The sequence below is a fragment of the Pseudorca crassidens genome, chromosome 6 (genome assembly GCF_039906515.1).
Source record: "Pseudorca crassidens isolate mPseCra1 chromosome 6, mPseCra1.hap1, whole genome shotgun sequence".
Lineage (NCBI taxonomy): Eukaryota > Metazoa > Chordata > Mammalia > Artiodactyla > Delphinidae > Pseudorca > Pseudorca crassidens.
In genome coordinates this window covers 111,982,112-112,001,747 of record NC_090301.1, presented here as the reverse complement: position 1 = coordinate 112,001,747, position 19,636 = coordinate 111,982,112, and the positions used below count along the sequence as shown (strand labels likewise).

At 42.4% G+C, this 19,636-nt stretch overlaps 1 long non-coding RNA gene across 6 annotated transcripts in view; it reads left to right on the top strand.

The window, feature by feature from the left end:
- Positions 1-611: 611 nt before the first annotated feature.
- The window catches only part of LOC137226700 (uncharacterized), a 123,357-nt gene continuing 104,332 nt past the window's right edge, over positions 612-19,636 (top strand). For 5 of the 6 annotated variants that reach the window (XR_010944479.1, XR_010944475.1, XR_010944478.1 and 2 more), the window contains exons 1-2: positions 612-872; positions 2,025-2,119. This is a non-coding gene — a long non-coding RNA (uncharacterized lncRNA). The remainder of the gene's footprint in view (positions 873-2,024; positions 2,120-19,636) is intronic. The other variant, XR_010944477.1, reaches the window with a different exon arrangement.

Below are 19,636 nucleotides of genomic sequence, written 5' to 3'. Positions count from 1 at the left end.
GTGGCATGTGATCCACAAAACCAGTATAGAGACTGTACTTATCTGGAAAAGAAATGATAAAATGATGGTTTCAACACAGGCATATGCATTTTTGAGTGTTTTATTTGTATCAAACTGGATAAAAATGTGTGTATTTCTCAGACAGAAAAGACATGTCGAGGTAGAACTGAACCTTTCAACTATTCATGGGTACACAAGTACACTGGGGAGATTTTAAAAGTGCAGATTCTGATTCAGTAGTTCTGGGGGGCTTGAATTCCATTTTTTTAACAACCTCATTTTTTGTTGTTGTTGTTTTTTTGTTTTTGTTTTTTTGACAAGCTCATTTTTAACTAGTGATGCCACAGTCTATGATTCATTAACCACAGTTGGGAATAGCAGAGACAAAATAAGGACAGGTAAAAATTCATAGTTAACTTTGAACTTAAAGTGTTTTATGGATTTTACACGTTCCATAGAATAGTAAGCACAGCAGCAACAATCGTTTGTGAATATTTTCTATAGACCGTTCATCTTTTACCGTCTTTGTGTAGGATTCCAGGAAAAAGGCCTGGGCTGCGGTCACAGTTGGGGGGCCCCCAGGCCGGGCCGGCCCCTCCAGGACCCCCGACAGGGCCCTGCGCTCCTGGCGGCTCCCTCCCCCGGCGCCCCCCTCCCTCTCGGAAGGCCTCGGGGCAGAGCGGTCCCACCCACTAAGCCCAGAACGGAGCCCGCGTTTCCGCAGAGCTGGGACTCCCGCAGCTCGGGGTCTCCTCCCTCCGCCGTTACGGAAGTGCCCCGGATCCCGAGGGGAGGGCGGCCTCACTGAGGCTGCCGGCTCTGGAGGGGCCCCGGCGGCCGAAGCCGCGACAGTCGTGCGGACGGCGGGCCGGGTAAGTGGGCGCCGACGCTCCGCCTGGTCCGGTGCCCGGGCGGCAGCGCAAGACCAGCTTCTGAGGGGCAGGGGTTCGCTGCCACGCGCCGCAGCTGTGCAGAAAGGGCGGCCCCCAGCGCCTGGTCCCGGGGAACTGCGGTCCCTCCTCTCCCCCCTGCCCTTGGCCTGGCTCGCGGGGCGTGGGGGGCGTGGGGAGGGGTCGGCCTGAGCGTCCTGAGGGGAAACGAGGCAAGGGAGGAGCAGGGTCCGGCTGCAGCGTCAGCGCCCCTCCTCCCGACTGCGGGGAAAGCGGCTGAAAACTCCTCCCGAGGCTCGCAGGCCCCTTATTCAGCCGAGTCCCTCTGCGCTCCTTCCTCCCTGAGCTAAAGTACCGGGGGGAGGGGACAGGGCAGGCGACTGGCGCAGGTAATGGGGAACATTAAAAGGTGATTGTTAACTAAGGAAAACCAGCTCTCCCAACGTGAGGAATGTAGCGCTTTTCTTTGTATACGAAGATGCTAGAGTCTGGGCTCACTGAAATCCGTCCTTTCATATGCACCTCAGCTCTCTGGGGCCTGCATTCTGTATTTGCATATCCTGAATTCCTCAGGGCCCGCGGCTCACACTGGAGGGCTGCAAGTGCTGAAGACTGTGACATCCTTTGTTTACTGAGCTGGCAAGAAATATTCCATTTCTCACAGGCTTGAGGGGCAGACAGTGAAAAAGAGTCAGAGAATCTCACTCGGCATGTAATTTAGCTTATACATATATATATAATATTTATATTTAACTGTGCTAATAGAGGCTCTCAAGTCCAATCAACTTGTACTACTGCCCTCTATGTATTAATTTCATCAATATCATATGATAAATGCCTATAAAACTGACTTAATCCATTTAAACAGGATAATAATTTTTAAAGGAAACATAATAGAAATATAACAACAAAACGCTTACCACTAAAGGCTGTGTGCGGAACAACCTGAATAAATGTTCCGTTTTTAAAATATTGAAAGATGTATTCAGTACAAATATCAACAAAAATGAAAAATAATAAGGGCAGCGGAATGCTGAAATGTTCTCTTTATCATTAAAGTGGCAGAAAATCATGTATTAGTAGGCACTGGGGGCAGAGGATGCCTGATATTATATCTTTTTCATATTTGTGCAGTTGTTTCAACAAGTAACGTAAAGACAAAATGGAAAAACGAGGTTTGTGCCTGAGATCATGTTGATGCGAAACCAGGGATGGCCACCTTGTGCCAGGTGAGTTAAGTTTACCTGGCAGGTAGATCGCAGAGCTCCTGAGAAGCAAGGGTTGGAATTTTTCTGCTGGGTGCCCCTTAGGTTCTGGGACTTGATTGATTGTGAGTCATGTTGGGGGAAAGACCTGATCGCAGGAAATGGGTGGAAATAGAGTGATTTGGGGAGCAGCTAACGACATTCATCACAGCTAACGGCCTGAATGAATTTTAAAGAAACAGGAAAACAGATGCTTCTTATGGAATCAGAGAATGTGAGGGCTGAACAATCCCACAAAATGAGAAACAGCCGTCCCATTTTCCAGATGAGAAAACAGAGACCCAGCAAGGTGATATCCCTCACCCAAGTTGCACCCGTCTCTCCTCCCCACTACATGCTTCATGAAAGCTGGACTCTTCCTATCTTGATCACTGCTGAACCCCAAAAAGGGCCAGGCATCTAGCAGCTGCTCCAAAAATTTTGGTTGACTGTAGGAACAATGCTAGTTCTTTCTTTCTCACTCTTATTCAGGATTATGCCAAGAAATCACCAGGTTGCAATGTAATTCGATAAATGTAAATATTGAGTTTTGTTGTGATGAGGGCTTAGGCTTTGAAGGTAACAGACTTGTTTCAGATCCTGGTTCTGCCACTCAATAGCTGTTTGGCTTTGGGAAAATTACTAAACCTCTCTGAGCTTATTTCCTCCTTTGTAAAAGTGGGGATAAAACTATCTGAGCCAGCAGAGCACCTGCCTCAGGGATGTGCACTAAGTTTTGGTCTTTCTCACTCTCCCACTCCTCCTCTCAGTTTTTCGCAGAGAACATGTACAGAAGGATATAGTACTTTTTTAAAAAATTAATTTATTTTTGGCTGCGTTTGTCTTCGTTGCTGCGCGTGGGCTTTCTCTAGTTGCAGCGAGCGGGGGCTACTCTTTGTTGCGGTGCGCGCGCGGGCTTCTCATTGCGGTGGCTTCTCCTGCTGCGCTTGTTGTGGAGCACAGGCTCTAGGCGCTCGGGCTTCAGTAGTTGTGGCCTGCAGGCTCAGTAGTTGTGGCGCATGGGCTTAGCTGATCCGTGGCATATGGGATCTTCCCTGACCAGGGCTCGAACCCATGTCCTCTGCATTGGCAGGCAGATTCTTAACCACTGCGCCACCAGGGATGTCCGATATAGTACTTTTTAAAAAGGCGTTTTAATTTATTTCAGAAAATATACATTTTTCTTGTAGAAAAGGTTATTCCACTATAGAAACATAAACACACAAAACCACTACAAATGCAGTATTCTATGGGTTAGATATTATCAGTCACATTTTTTAAGTAACTGGGCAAATGACAAAGCACTAGCAACTGGGGAGTAAGAAGACTCAAATCTGGGGTGCCCCCCACCCCAATTTCAAGAGCAGGATGTGTTTTTCAAATCCATGTTTCATATGGTCTTTGTTTCTCATCCATCCTCTGTGTCTGCCTTTCTCAAGAAGGCTCAGATCCTCCGCTTTCACACCCTCTCAGCTGGCTGTGCCCCAGCTCCTGCCCTGGAACCTCTGCATGCCTGGGTGTGCCTGCTCTCCCTGTGCCTCACCAGCTTCGCTAGGGAGCTGCTGTATCGTGCACTGCTAGCTGTACCCCAGAGTGCCTAGACCCTTCTGGTACGTGAGGTACATCCTCATCACCATGTGTGCACGCCCATCCCCTTACCTTATATCCTGCCTCTAAGCCAGGCTTGGGGGTGACTACAGTGTGTATTCAGCTATGTTAGGTGCTGGGATCAAAGTGAAGTTCCCAACTTTTGAAGTTGCAGGCTTGAGGGGCACACAGTGATTTAAAGTCGGGTCACCTGACTTAAAGGGGGGGGCTGATTGATTTAAAGCCAGGACAGCTGACTTAAAGCCTGCGTCCCTCAGCTGCAGGACGAGACCAACTTTGGGGGTGCACAGGTTCGCTCCAAGCCAGCACTGCTGTTCAGGAAGAGCTTCCAGTAGCGCCTTAGTGCAGGGGGACTTGGTGAGTTGTCTTGCCCCTGCCCTCAGAGGGGGGCCACCTGCTCTTCTGGAGGAGAATCAGGGAGGGGGAAGTGCAGAGTCCTGGCTGGAGTTGCGGCACCCCTTGTCTGATGGCAGGCAAGGAGGGGCGGGGCTGTGTGGTGTCCTGGGGCTGGACTCACCAGGTCGACTCAGCCTCTCAGCCTCCTAACCTCCCCACACACACCCCACAAGAGTTTCCAATAATATGTAATCGCGCCTTAGGTTCTCGGTCTTCAAACTCATACCCAGGCTCCCAGGTCCCTTGATTCAGCCAATTCCTCTGTGCTCTTTCTTCTATTAGATACAGTCCCAGAGGGAGGGGCTGGGGGATGGGACTGGAGGGACCCCGGCAGCACTGGCCTCAGCTGATTAAAGTGATCCGGGGCCTGTGCTCTCACATATGTCCGAGGACCCTTAAGGCGGAATCGAGGGGGCCAGTTAGAGGCAGTCCTTGCTGCCTCAAGTGAGTATGGATCACCGTCTGGTAGGGAGCACGCTGACCCCTGGGAAGTACTGTTAGGAGGATGTGTTCCACCCTCAGCTTCAAGGACGTGGTTGGGCTTCAGGGCTCCAGTACCCCTCCAGGCCTCCAGGTCCGACTGCTCCCCAGCGGCCTTGCAGACCTGCCTTCCTGTCCCAGAACTTGCCAGGCTCCAGGAAGAATGCAGACTGCAGAGATGGTGCCTGAGGGCTCCCGCTTAAGAAGTGCTGTCCCTGGGGACCCAACAGTGGAGGGAGGAAGGGTGAAGGGAGTAGGGGGGTAGGGTAGGGAGGGGTGGCTGCCCTGGGAGTTGTTGAGAGAGAAATATCGCCCCCCACACCCCCTGCCCCCTGCAACTGACCCATTGCTGCCATAGGATCTCAGGGCCTTTTAGTCAGCGATGCCTGTGTTTCTTTACTCCTGTGTTCACAACTATGCAAAACCAACTCTTCATCCTCTTGCTGCCTTGCCAGGACTTTTAAAGCACTGTTCTTTTGAAGCACTCGTTCCCTAAACCGCAGTTTGGAGCTGCCCAAGCTATTTAAAAGTGTTCTCCTTAAACTGAGACTAAATCCTACTCTTTTGGAGAAACAACCTTCACTTCAGAGGAGATAGTCTTTTCTGCCCATTCCTTCCTTCTACTGCCCTCTTAAGCCCTGTGCACAAAGAGCTTGGTGATTTATTTTTTGCTTCATGTCAAAAAAATAAATAAAACTTCTCCATGCACCTCAAAAAGCTTTCCTTGAACATAGGTGTTTCAAAACCATGACAGTGTTTTGCAGTTAGTATACACTGGGTAGACTGCCTAGCAATCCCTCCAAGAGCCAGAGGTGAGCGACACCTTTACTTATTTGATTGGATGCCCTTCAGATTTAGGAAGGTCGCATTCTTATGCCCCAGCAGATAATACAGAGCCCTGGATGGCTGTGGCTGTGATTATATAACTTCTGATGATTTTCTTTCCCTTACTGAGCTGCTGCTTCTAGGTTAAATTCATTTTATTATCTGTCTATTTTTAAAGAAAGAGTGAAAACGTCACTCTAATAAGTCAGGAGTCTGAGCTCAGGGTTGGTCAAAGGTACTCACAGGGAGGAAGGTGGATAAAAAGAGGTGGGTAAAATAGGAGGGTTGGCAAGTACAGCCAGGACAACCGTGTTCACCGTGCATATTAATAAAGGCCAGAATCTCCTCATTTATCTCTGGTCGGAAGTTCTGATGGTTTCACAGGATCAAACTCAAATCATATTCAAACTAGGAGATATCCCCTGAGCCTAAAAGGAAGTATCCACCCCTCACTGGAGTCGCTGCTGAGGAATAAAGACGCAGAGGTAGAGACTGGACTTGGGGACACTGGGAGGGGGAAGGGTAAGCTGGGGCGAAGTGAGAGAGTGGCATGGAAATATATAAACTACCAAATGTAAAATCGATAGCCAGTGGGAAGCAGCTGCATATAGCAAGGGAGATCAGCTCGGTGCTTTGTGAGCACCTAGAGGGGTGGGAGGGAGACACAAGAGGGAGGAGATATGGGGACATATGTATACGAATAGCTGATTCACTTTGTTATACAGCAGAAGCTAATACAACATGGTAAAGCAATTATACTCCAATAAAGATGTTAACAACAACGAAAAAAACTAAGTCAACCATGCCAACGGAGACATTGTATGTGTTTACAGTTCAAGAAATTCAGAAGACAATCCTTTACTCTGTATGCAATGAATCGTCCATTGGAAAAGAAAGAAACTTTCTAAAATGTTGTTTTTCCATTTATTGTTTAGAACATCATTTTTATACCTCTGCATTTCTTACTATTCAAAGCCAAGTCACGTGAGTTACAGGGAAGCAGCTGATTGATTTAAAGTTGGGTCATGTGATTTAAAAACCAGTGGCAGGGCTTCCCTGGTGGCGCAGTGGTTGAGAGTCCGCCTGCCAATTCAGGGGACACGGGTTCATGCCCCGGTCCGGGAAGATCCCACATGCTGCGGAGCGGCTGGGCCTGTGAGCCATGGCCGCTGAGCCTGTGCGTCCGGAGCCTGTGCTCCGCAATGGGAGAGGCCACAACAGTGAGAGGCCCGCCTACCGCAAAAAAAAACAAAAACAAAAAACAGTGGCAGCTGATTGATTTAAATCCAGTCATATGCCATGAGGAGGGGGTGCTAAAAACTGCTTTTTCATCTCTGGCTCAGAATATCATATTTACCTTGGTTTTTCTTATGATTTAGAAAACTTGAGCTGTCTCCCCTTGGAATCATCAGGACAAAAATACAGTATTTCTGGTTCATTCTTGAAAACAGCTTCTCACGGTTAAGGTGTATTGACTAAAAGATCTTCCTTCTTTAAGAGATTCCAAACCTCTATAGGACACTTCATTGTAATTGGAGAAAAAAGAAGAATGAAATCAGGCCAGCAGCTGCAGAAGGCAAGGCAGCCCCCAGGACTAGGGAAGGAGGAGGAGGAAGGGCTGAGAGTTGCCATTAGAGGAGACAGCCTCCAGAGGGCGCTGAAGCACCGGCAGAGCCCACCTGCCATTCCCACTTTGGCACTCCAGGATCACAGTTGGGTTTGGAGATGGGGTTGCTGTAACCCCAAGGAGGTGAGCAGAGAGGAGGAGTTGATTACCGGTCTCCTCTGACTCTCTGGGCCAAATGGCCTGGCTTCACAGGGGAGACAGAGTTTTGCTTTCAGCAACTGATGGGGCACTTCCAGGCTGGTGGGGTTGCCCAGTGGCCCGACAGCCTGACAGGCTGACTGCGGTGTGACCGCCCGTTGTTCCTCCAGAATCTGTACATCAGGAGGTGCATGGCTGCGGGAGCCCATTCACCGCCCCCCCCCCAAGGGGGATGGCACCTTCCCTGGCTGTACCCTGTGATCACCAGGTACTTGAAATGAATGCAAGTTTTTTGACTTCAAGGAAGAGCTCACATAACCCCTTCTGCCTCATAATGTGTGGGATTTACTATAATGGAAGGACATTATAAAGAACAGGTAGAAAACTCACCTGTTGGTCTCCATGTAGGAGTTTATTTTGCATGAATCCCTCCTACATGAGTAGATAGCAGAGGTTTATTTTTGTTCCTGTGTGTGTAGTTGTGGCAGAGGATGTAGGTATGGTGATTTGAAGCCCTGAAAGAAATATTCTCAGAACTCTCAAGACTTCTCTTGATTGGAACCGAAAGGACCTGGAAAAGGAGGAAAAGAAAAGGAAGGGGGAGAAAGAATGACTGTTTCTCAGTAAATTCACCTTCTTAGTTGATTGTTCTGTCTTCTCATTTCTTTTAACTTCTATGTATGTCTAATGGAATAATGTAGAAAGGCTGATTTTTATGCTTTAAAAGATTTTACATCGCAAAGAGACTAGAAGTGGCTAACAGAACTTATTCAACGTTGACAGAACTTATTCAAATCAATTTTAGATAGAGTCTCTGATATTAAATTTCTACACTAAAATTGGTTAATCCAAGTTTTCTCTCTTTTTCTTTTTGAGTGAATATTTGTAACATATTTTTGTAGATAATAATTTACCCTAGATATACAAAATTGTGAGAATGGGTAACATTTATTACCACTTAAATGATTTCTTTTAAATGAATAGATCGTACACTTTAAATGCCAATGTTGTATCTTACATGTTTTTTAATTCCTTGATTTCCAAAACTTGTGTTTATTTAATTGATTTCTATCTAATAATCTCCTCTTTATTGTTTCTTACTTTATATTTTATTGATCTATACTTAATTTACATTATTATATCAGTTTCAGAGGGACAACATAGTGATTCATAAATGTTTAGGTTGTTCTCCATTTATACTTATTATGAAAGAGTGGCTCTCTCCCCCATGCTATACTGTACGTTGTAGATTATTGGTTTTATACATAGTGGATTCTTCCTCAGAATCTCCTACCACTATTTTGCTCCTCTACCCTGTCTCTCCCTGCTGCTAACCACTAGTCTGTTCTTTAATCTGTGAGTCTGTTTTGTTGTTGTTGTATTCAGTTGTTTAGATGCCACGTGTAAATGATATCATACCAGGCGTATTTTCTCTGTGACTTACTTTACTAAGCATGGTACCCTCCAAGTCCATCCATGTTCTTGCAAATGGCAAAATTTCATTTTTTGTTGAAGTCATCATAATAAAACTTCTTTTATCCAGTAACATATTGACGAACATTTAGTTTGACTCTGTATCTTGGCTATGGCAAATAACAGTGTTATGAACATTGGTGTGCAGTTATTTCTTTTGAAATAGTGTTTTTGTTTTCTTCTGATACACCCGAGAGTGAAATTGCTGGATATTACGGTAGTTCTATTTTTAGTTTTTTTGTGGAACCTCCATTCTGCTTTCCACAGTAGCTGCACTAATTCACATTCACGTCAAGAGTGTACAAGAGTTTCCCTTTCTCCACATCCTCACTAACCTTTGTTATTTGTGACCTTTTTGATGACAGCCATTCTGACAAGAGTGAGGTAATATATCTCACAGTTCTGATTTGCATTTTACTGTCAATTAGCTATGTTCAGCATCTTTGTGAGTTCTGGCTGTCTATCTGTATTTTTTCCTTGGAAAATGTCTATTTAGGTCTTCTCACTTTTTTAAAAAAGATTTTGGGTGTTTATTTGATACTGAGTTGTATGTGCTGTTTCTATATTTTAGATATTAACCCTCGATGGGTCCTCTTTTTGTGTTAACTTCTTATCATGTGCAAATACTTTTGCTCTTTCAGCATGTTATCTTTTCATATTGTCTTTGGTTTCCTTTGCTGTGCAAAATCTTTTAAGTTTAGTGAAGTCCCATTTGTTTATTTTTGGCTTTGTTTCATTTGCCTTAGTAGACTGAACCTAAAACTGTTGCTATCATGTATGTTAAAGAATGTTCTGTATTTTCCTCTAGGGGTTTTATGGTTTCTGTCTTACATTTAGGTCTTTATTCACTTTTGAGTTTATTTTATAAATGGTGTGCTAAAATATTGTAATTTTATTCTTTTCCATGTAGCTGACCCGTTTTCCCAGTACCACTTATTGAAGAGACAGTTTTTTCTCCATATTGCCTGCTTTGTCATAAATCAATTAAATATAAGTGTGTGGGTTTGTTTCTGAGATCTCTATTCTATTCCAGTGATCTTTGTGTCTGTTTTTGCTCCAGTACTATTCCCTTTGATTACTGTAGCTTTGTAGCATAGTCTGAAGTCAAGGTGCGTGACGCCTCCACCTCTGTTCTTTCTCAAGATTGTTTTGGCTATTTAGGGTCTTTGTGCTTCTATACAAATTTTAAAATTACTTTTTTAAGTTCTGTGAAAATGCTTTGGTATTCTGATAGGGACTGCATTAAATCTGTAGATTGTCTTTGGTAGTATGGTTATTTTAACAGTATTAATTCTTCCAGTCCATGCACCTGCTATATTTTCCCATCTTTTTCTGTTGCCTTCAATTTCTTTCACCAATGGCTGATAGATTTCTGAGTACATGTCTTTTACCTGCTTAGGTGTGTTTGTTCCTAGGTATCTTACTCTTTTTGGTGTAATTGCATATGGTATTGTTTTCTTAATTTTTCTTTCTGACAGCTTTGAGTTTTGGTTTTTCTTCTTCTTCTAATTCCTTCAGGTGTAATGTTAGGTTGTTTAGTTGATATTTTTCTTGTTTCCTAAGAATAAGCTTGTATCACTGTAACTTCCCCCTGTGAACTGCATTGGCTGTGTCCTATAGGTTTTGGATCATTGTGTGTTCATTTTTATTTCTCTCTGGGTATTTTTAGAATCCCTAATTAATTTCTTCAGTGTTCCTTTTTTCCCCTTTTATTCCCTTCATCTGTGATGTGAGGACTAACTTTAATATTATGTTTGGATTTCTTTCAGTTTTTGTGTGTGTGTGTGTGTGTGTGTGTGTGTGTGTGTGTGTGTGTGTGATTATTTTAAGTTGCTGAGCTCTTAATTTCAAATGGACATTAACAACCCTGCATTTTTACTCTCCTCCCCCACAGTTACTGAATTTGACCTCATATTTTACATCCACTTGTTTTGTGTGTCCCTTAACTTCTTATTATGAATATAGGTGATTTTATTAATGTTTTCTTTCATCCTTCCCATTAGCTGTGTACATGTTTGATTTACTACCTTTATTGAATATTTGCCTTAACCAATGAGGTTTTTCCTTTAGTAAGTTTCCTTTCGTAATGATTATGATTCAGTCGAGGCCTTTTCTTTTTCACTGAGAATAGCCCCTTTAAGATTTCTCATAAAGCTGGTTTGGCAATGCTGAACTCTTAGTTTTGCTTTAGAAACTTTAGATCTCTCCATCAAATCTGAAGGAGAGCCTTTCTGGGTAGAGTATTTTTGGTTATACGATTTTCCCTTTCATGACTTTAAATATACCATGCCACTCCCTTCTGGCATGCAGAGGTATCCTGAGAAGTCAGCTGATAACTTTATGCAAGTTCCCATGTTTGTAACTTGTTGCTTTTCCTTTGCTTCTTTTAATATTGTCTTTTTATCTTTATTTCTTTGCCATTTTAATTACAGTGAGTCTTGGTGTGGTCCTCTTTGGGTTGATCCTGTTTTGGCCTTACTGTGTTTACTGGACATGGCTGTCTGTTTTCTTTCCCAGGTTATGGAAGTTTTCAGCTCTTATGTCTTCAGGTATGTTCTACACTGCTTTCTCTTTCCTTTTTCCTTCTGGGACCAGTGTAATGCAAATGTTGGTACACTTGATGTTGTTCACAGGTCTGTTGAACTTTCCTCGTTTCATTTTATTCTATAGTTTTACCGTTCATCTTCAGTGATTGCCTGTACTCTGTCCTTCAGTTTTCTGATCCATTCCTCTGTATCATTGAGTCTACAGTAGTTTCCTTTTAGTGTAATTTTCATTTCATTTATTGTATTCCTCATCTCTGTTTGGTTGTTCTTAGGAGTCTAACTCTTTTAAAAAATTCTCACTTCTTGCTCTGGTCGTCCATTCTTCTCCTGAGTTCTTTGATCATCTTTATAGTTATTACCTTGAACTCTTTGTTGAGGAGATTGGCTATCTCCACTTCACTTAGATCTTCTTCTGAGTTCTTATCTTGTTCCTTCATTTGGATCGTGTTTCTGTGTCACCTCATTTTTCTTAACTTGCTGTTTTTATTGCTATGTATGTAGTAGGTTCGTTACATTTCCTGACCTTGGAGAAGTGGCCTTTTGTAGGAGAGGTCCTATGTGTCCCAGCAGCCCACAGTCCCCTGGTCACCAGAACTATATGTTCTAGGTGTACCCCCTATGTGGGCTGCTTGGGCTCTTCTGTTGTGGTGGGCTGACTACTGGGGGTGGTCTGGTAGGCTTGGCTGCCCCCAGAGTGCATGTTTGCCAGGCTCTGCCTTGTATGGAGGCTGTCTGTGCTGCTTGGTGAGGCTAAATCTTAAGGCACAACTCTGGGGCACACCAAATCTAGTGCTGGTTCATTTATGGGTAGAGTTGCAGTCCAGGTGATATCAGGGCTAGTGCCCAGTCACTGGTCCTGGGGCTATGCTGGCTACTGGGAGGAAGACACAGGTCCTGAGCTCTGGCTGCAGGGCCCAGGAGTCGCAGAGTTGGTGTTGGATCACTGTCCCTGAGACAGCTAGCTGCAGGGTCTGGGGTATCCCTAATCTTGTATTGGCATTCTGATGGGCAGGGTCAGGACCCAGCTGAGTCCATGACTGCTTCTGGCCTCCAAGTGAGTGTTCTGGTCACACACCCTGCTGGACGGTGGTATTCCTGGAGCTGGTGTGTGCCTGTTGGTGTATGAGGCTGATCCCACTGCTAGAGCAGGTTTGCTGTTGGGTAGGTCCAAGCTCCATCCAGTCCCTGTGCAGTAATCACCCGCTGACGGTGAGGCTGATTCCAAGGACAGAGCAGGCTCACTTGTCAGAGTGGCCAGGGATTCTGAGACTGGTGCCTGCCCACTGGTGGGTGGAGTTGGGATCCAGGGTCTCTGTGTGAGGGGTCCTGGGGCTCTTGGATCTAGTGCCTGTGCACTGACATGTGGAGGCTGGTCCTGGGGCTTCTGGTGGCTGGACCATGTCCAGGGGCAGCTGTGCATTGAGAGGGTCTGAAGGCACCTGTTGGCTGGTGGGTGTGGCTGTGCCCCTGCTCAGCTGCTTGGACTGAAGCCCCCTGGTGCTTGTGTCTATAGTCTGGTGGAAATTGGTGGGGCTCAGTCCTGAGGCTGATAAGCTAGAGGGAGGATTCCGAAATTATGCTTGCTGGTACCAGTGGCCACAAGGTAGAAGGAGCTCCCCCAAATGGCTGCTGCCAGTGTCTGTGTCCCTGAGGCTGTGCTGTAGTTGCCTCTTGCCTCTCTGGGAGATTCTCCAAGATCAGGAGGTAGGTGTGACCCAGGATCCTTTCAAATTCCTGCTTGTGTTCTGATTCTCGGATCATGTGGGATTTTGTGAGCATCTATTTAGAGTGGAATCTCTATTTCCCGCAACCCTCTGGCTCTCTGGAAAATAAGCACTACTGGTCTTCAAAGCCCAACTTTCTAGGGACTGTTCTTCCCAGCACAGGATCCCTGGGCTTGGGAGCCTGCTGTTCTGTTCATACCCCTTGCTACCCAGGAGCACCTCAGAAATTGTAATTATTCTCCCATTTGTGGGCCACGCACGTGGTGGTATGGGTCTTGAGTATATTGAGACTTTTCGCCTTCCTTCCTGTCTTGTCGTGGTGCCTTCCTTATGTCTTTAGCTGTAAAACATCTTTTATGGTAGGTCCCGGCCTTTTTCATCAATTGCTGTTCTGTAAATATTTGTGACTCTGGTGTGCCCATGAGAGGCATCAAGCTCTGGGTCTCTGAATGCTACCATCTAGGACCATCTCTCCACTTCATTCTTAAATCATATTATTTAACTCTTCTTAGTATCTTATTTGATTTGTGGCAGTTTGAAATTTATTTCACTCATGTTCACTTCGCCTGTTTTAAAAAATTAAATGTTTCATTCATTCATTTTGAAATGGAGATAGTGACCTGTGAATTTCCATACCTCAAAAATCAAGGATAGGACAAAAGCCTTTTCTACCTGTGTTCCCCTCAAACTCTGCTCCCCACCCCAGCCTGGGGATTAACCTCTTGCACCCACGCTCACCTTCTGTTTTGGGACCGCTAACCATCATTCCATCTGTATGTGTGTTGACAAGGTGAACTATAGTTTTTCCAGTTTTTGTTTTATGGTTTTTTGTTTATCGAACAGTCCTTCTATGAATATACATTTACTGGTCTGCTGAAGTTCATATATAAACCTGTCAAGCACATTACCAGAATTGGAATTGCTTGTATATACACTTTGATAAATTTTAGAGACAATGGTAGAACAGAAGTAAATTGTATTTCACATCCCACCATATTCTCACACCATGAAAACCCTTCCCTTTTTAATATATTTGTGTGTAGTTTATCTTTATGCCCATACTGTATTTCCCAGAGATGGGTAAGTGTTATGTTTCTTGCTAAAAATTTACTGTATTGTTCAGTCAGGTTTTTAGTGGTTTTAGCATGATCACATTTCCCTGAACTCGCAAATACAAGATCTTCTTTCACACTGTCTTTTACTCCCTACTCGTTTATATTGCCCTACTAATTCTCAGTCCTGGTCTTTCTTTATGTTCTTCATCAACCTGGATAGGTTATACTATTTTCTCCCTTATTCAAGACCAATAGAATAGAATAGAGCACCCACAAATAAACCCTGATATATGGCCAAATGATTTTTGACAAGTTGCCAAGACTTTTCAAAGTAGGAAGGATAGTATATTCGACAAATGGTGCTGAGACGTCTTGTTGTCAACATGCAAAAGAAGGAAGATGGACCCTTACCTAACATCAGAGGCAAAAATTAATGAAAATGTATTAAGAAACTAAATATATGGCCTAATAAAATAAAAAGTCTTTGAAGAAGACACACGACCAGAGCTTCATGACATTGGAGTTGGCAGTGTTTCCTCAATATGAAACGAAGGAATAACAAAGGCACAGCTAACAAAAAAATAAACAATTTTCAGTACATAATTTTTTAAAAAACATGTGTTTCAAAGAAATGGAAACAGAGTAAAATGGCAACCCACAAGATGGGAGAAAATATTTGAAAGCCATGTATCTGACAAGAGATTTCTATTCAGAATATACAGAGAACTCCTACAACTCAACAAAAAGCAAACACCCTGATTCAAAAATCGATAAAAGACTTGAATAGATGGTTCTTCAAAAATATGTACAAATGACTAAGCACTTGAATAGATGCTCCGTATCACTAAATGCATGTTTATATATTTGGGTGCATGCATACACACACAAGCACACACACATACACAAGCAGAAAACAAGTATTGGTGAGGATGTGAGGGAGCTGGAAGCATTGTGCTCTGTCAGTGGGAACGTAGAATGATACAGCTGCTTTGCAGAAGAGTATGGCAAGTTTTCAGATATTGAAAAATAGAATTACTACATGATCCAGGAATTGTACTATGAGGTATACGCAAGGGAGTTGAAATCAGGGTCCTAAAGAAATATTTGTACTCCAGTGTTTAGAGCAGTAATAATCACAGTAGTAAAATATGAAAGGAACCTAAGTGTTCATCCACTAGTTCCTGGATAAGCAAAGTGTGGTATACCCATATAATACAGTATTATTCAGTGTTACGAAGGAAAAGATCTAGGAATATGCTACAACGTGGAGGGATCTTGAGGAAATTTAGCTACCAAAATGCCATTTTTGTGACTTTCAGGGAGTCCTAACAATACAACTACTTATTTCAATTATATGGGGTACTTAGTGTAGTCAAAACCATAGAAATTGGGAGGGTAATGATGCTTTTCAGGGGGTTATGGAACAAAAAGGAAAGTTATATTTAAAGGATACTGAGTTACAGTTTTAAAAGATAGAAAAGAATTAGAAAGTAAATGGTGATATTGGTTGCCCAATAATACGAATGTATTTAATATCACTGAACGGTGCACTTTATAATAATTAACATGTTATATTTTATGTTATTTGATTTTACCGACATAAAAAATTGAGAAAGAATGTAATATCAGGAAGGGGAGTGGCCTGGGATAGAGCAGAGAGTAGTCAGAAGGGTGAGACACTGGATATTTTGAAGAAGAGGTGAGAGTCTTCATTGGCCAGAAGAGACTTTATAAAAAAATTAAAAATTACTCTGAGGGTGTATTAAATAGATATCTATGGGTGTACTCCTATCTCCCGTGAGTTATCTTAAAGAGTCTTTAATAAAGTCCAAAAGGTTTGCTGAGGCTTTTTTAAAACCTAGATTCCGTATGAGATAATTAGGGGCTGGTACTTAAGTCTATGTCTAGGTTGAGATTTTGGAGGGAAGATGAACCTGAGAACAGTGGAGGTCCAGAGAGTGTAAGTACGTGGAAATTAGAAAAAAAATAATACAGGGACTTAGGAAAACTTTGGACTCTGAAGGTCATGGATTACTGAGTCAGACCTGAGGTTTCTAAGGAGTTATATACGCCGTTGCTCTTTGGATTACTTGTTGATAAAGATAAGTGGAAAAACTAGAGTCATTTCCAAGTGTAGGTAAGATATATGAGAGGATGGAGGTGGACAGTAGGGAGGCCCAGAGAAAAGTGGGAAGGTCATATTGGGCCACGATGGTGGTAATATCCCGCAGAACAGATGGTAGGGCAGACTATGGATTCATCTTTCTTATTTCGGCTCCCCACCTCATCCTTAATAATTCTTTGGGAATATTTCATTGCTCTGTGATGCAGGTACAGAATTCGAGTGAGGAGCCTACACCCTCAGTGTCCAGCTGTCTGAGTCCTCAGTGTGCTTCAAATGATGGAGAACTATTGCTTCTTTATGAGAAGAGTTAGTACCTCGTAGCTAAGCTTAAGCTGCAGCTTATGCAATATTGATTCCATTTTATATATACTGTTGTCATGGAGGTTCCTCCTCCTCTTTCCTTGAACATTATGAAATGAATCTATATTTCTCAATATTTGGGTATATCAGATAAATACATTAAGTAAAGGAATCTTATATATTGCTCCCTGCATAGTTTGCTCTTTCTTGTTTCTCTCTTACCTTTAGTAAATTAGCACAGGAGGAGACCTTGAAATGTTCTAATCAGGAGAGATTAGAACATCATATTTCTAGACAGGTTGGTTGGACAGAGCAGGGGTCCCAGTGAGAATCAAAGCTTCTGTTTCTACTTGGAAGTGTACCTGCATAGGGTAGATGGCTCCAGGAAACATCCTAGAATGTTCCAGTGTCCCTGCGGGAGATCATTAAGAGAGGCAGGATCTGGTACCAGATCAGTGTACTATGACATGTGTGTCAGTCATCTGATGTGAGATTCTCAGAACCAATCCCATATGGTAGGGCTGCCTGCAGAGTGATGCAGAACCTGTGAAAGCCTTTGGTTGCATGTTAAAGATGAAGCTATGATTTCAGGGAGAATTTTCTTACCTGACTGAATGTCATCCTTCTGTGGGTATGAGATTCTGTGCTTTTCCTCTCTTGATGACCACTGACTGAAAATCATTAGAGGATCATGTCTAGAAAGCATTCTTTATTTAATTTCTTAAAGAAGCAAACATAGAAAACTTTCAAATTGAGGATCAAGGGGAATGACATTAGTGAAAATGTCAGAGTAGGGAGCTCTGTCCATACCCAGAAACACTGACATACGTGGTAAAACCTGTCAAAATGATCTTATCAACACATGTAAGTTTTCTTTTCTTTTTGTCATGTAGATTTATCTTCATTGAAACTTTACTTGCTGCAGGATGTGGAGAATAAACAGGGAAGTAGAAACTGTTTCCTGATGAGAGAATCACTAAGTCACATTAGCTGTTTTGAGCTAGGTCTTACTCACCATGACCGTAATTAAACAAACAAACAAACACTTTGTTTTTTTTGTAAGTCAGTTCCGACATTTCATAGTTAAAGACAAGGTAACAGATCCAGACTTAGATTTACCAGAATTGAGTATAATTTTGATTGTACCTGTATTGAATATAAGAGCATGACCTGCTACAAAACTTCATTATACTTATTGCCACAGCTGACAAATTCCCTTTTTCCTCTCCTGATATGTTGCATGTAAGGAATGCATAGGTCACTAACCCCAGCTGGTCACAGGTAAACTCTGCCACATGGATTACTGCATGTTTTCCTGTTGAAAGACCCTACATTCTCGAGTATCATGCCTGCAGAGTATACGTGCTCTTCTTTTTTCTGGCTAAAGGTTTGATAATCACCTAATTTTATGAGAAATATACAAATTGTATTTGCGTATTCTTCAGGTTTTTATTTATCCATTCTCTTTCAAGTCCTAAGTGCAAATATTAAAGTGATTTCCAAGAGGGTGGTAAATAAGACAGCTACGTCTATGCTCCATAGTTAGCAATAAAGCATAATACAATTGTAAATGCATTATTGTGTGATTAATTTGTAGATACTTACGTAAATGTAATTTTAGTAATGCTTTGTGGAGAGCTTCAGAATGTAGGTGTTAGAAAAAAAAGAAGGAGTTCCTGAAACAATCAGGGAATTATAGAGAAGTCTTTGTGTCTATAATTATCTATCTGAAATAATGCATTTTCTCAGAAATAAACTAGGTATAAAATTGTAGGAAAAACTACATGAAATGAAACAACATGTGAGATGGCCATACAAGAAAAAGAATATTCTCAGAGAATAATGAACAGTGTGGAGTTCAGCAGAAGGGTAATACAGATTCAGAGAGTAAATCTTTGGAGAGCCTAATTATGAGTTCCTCATATTTCATCTTTGGAGAGACGGTAGTCATTTGAAATATGATGTTATATGGTGACATTAACATACTCAAATACTTTCGTTTAGAATGACCACTTAGAACCAGAATAAATGAAAGGGAACACAAAATTATGTTTTTGTTGATTTTTAAAGACCTCAGGTGAGTGTTGATAATTTAAAAATACATGATATCTTGAGTAAACTTGCCTGGAATTTGAGATCTGTGAAAAAACATTTCTTTTCTGTAATGCTGGGATGCTAACTGGACATTTTTGCAAGAAAGAGATTTCAGGATGCAAATCTCATGTCTCTAAGGTGGGAAGTCAGTTCATGGCAGAACATTCTGTTAAACCTGTGTGAGCGGAGAAATATTTCTTTGGAAGGAAGAGGTCACGAATCCGTTTTTAATAAAGTTAGTGGTTTACAGTATACAGAATGAGCAAAATGGCTACTTCTGAACTTTACGAAAAAAAAATGTAGTTTTTCTGCATTTATATTATGAAGCTGATGTAAAATATCAAAAATCCTTTATTTTGAAAAACAATGTAATCAATTTGACATAATTTATATATTGAACCTGTGGTACACACACACAATAAAATTAATTTTAAACATTTTGCATTTAAAAAATATTTTCAAGTGTAGTTGATTTACAATGTTGTGGGTTTTTTAAATACATGTTTATTGGAGTATAATTGCTTTATAACATTGTGTTAGTTTCTGCTTTAAAGCAAAGTGAATCAGCTCTATGTATACATATATTCCCCATATCCTCCACTCTTGAGCCTCCCTCCAGCTTCCCTATCCCACCCCTCTAGGGGGACACAAAGCACCGAGCTGATCTCCCTGTGCTATGCGGCAGCTTACCACTAGCTCTTTTACATTTGGTAGTGTATATATGTCAGTGCTACTCTCTCACTACGTCCCTGTCTCCCCTTGCCCCCCATGTCCTTAAGTCCGTTCTCTACATCTGTGTCTTTATTCCTGCCCTGTCACTAGGTTCGTCAGTACCATTTTCCTAGATTCCATATATATGTGTTCGCGTACGGTATTTGTTTTTCTCTTTCTGACTTACTTCACTCTGTATGACAGACTCTAGGTCCAACCACCTCACTACAAATAACTCAATTTTGTTCCTTTTTATGGCTGAGTAATACTCCATTGTATATATGTGCCACATCTTCTTTATATATTCATCTGTCGATGGACATTTAGGTTGCTTCTCGGTCCTGGCTATTGTAAATAGTGCTACAGTGAACATTGTGGTACATGTATCTTTTTGAATTAT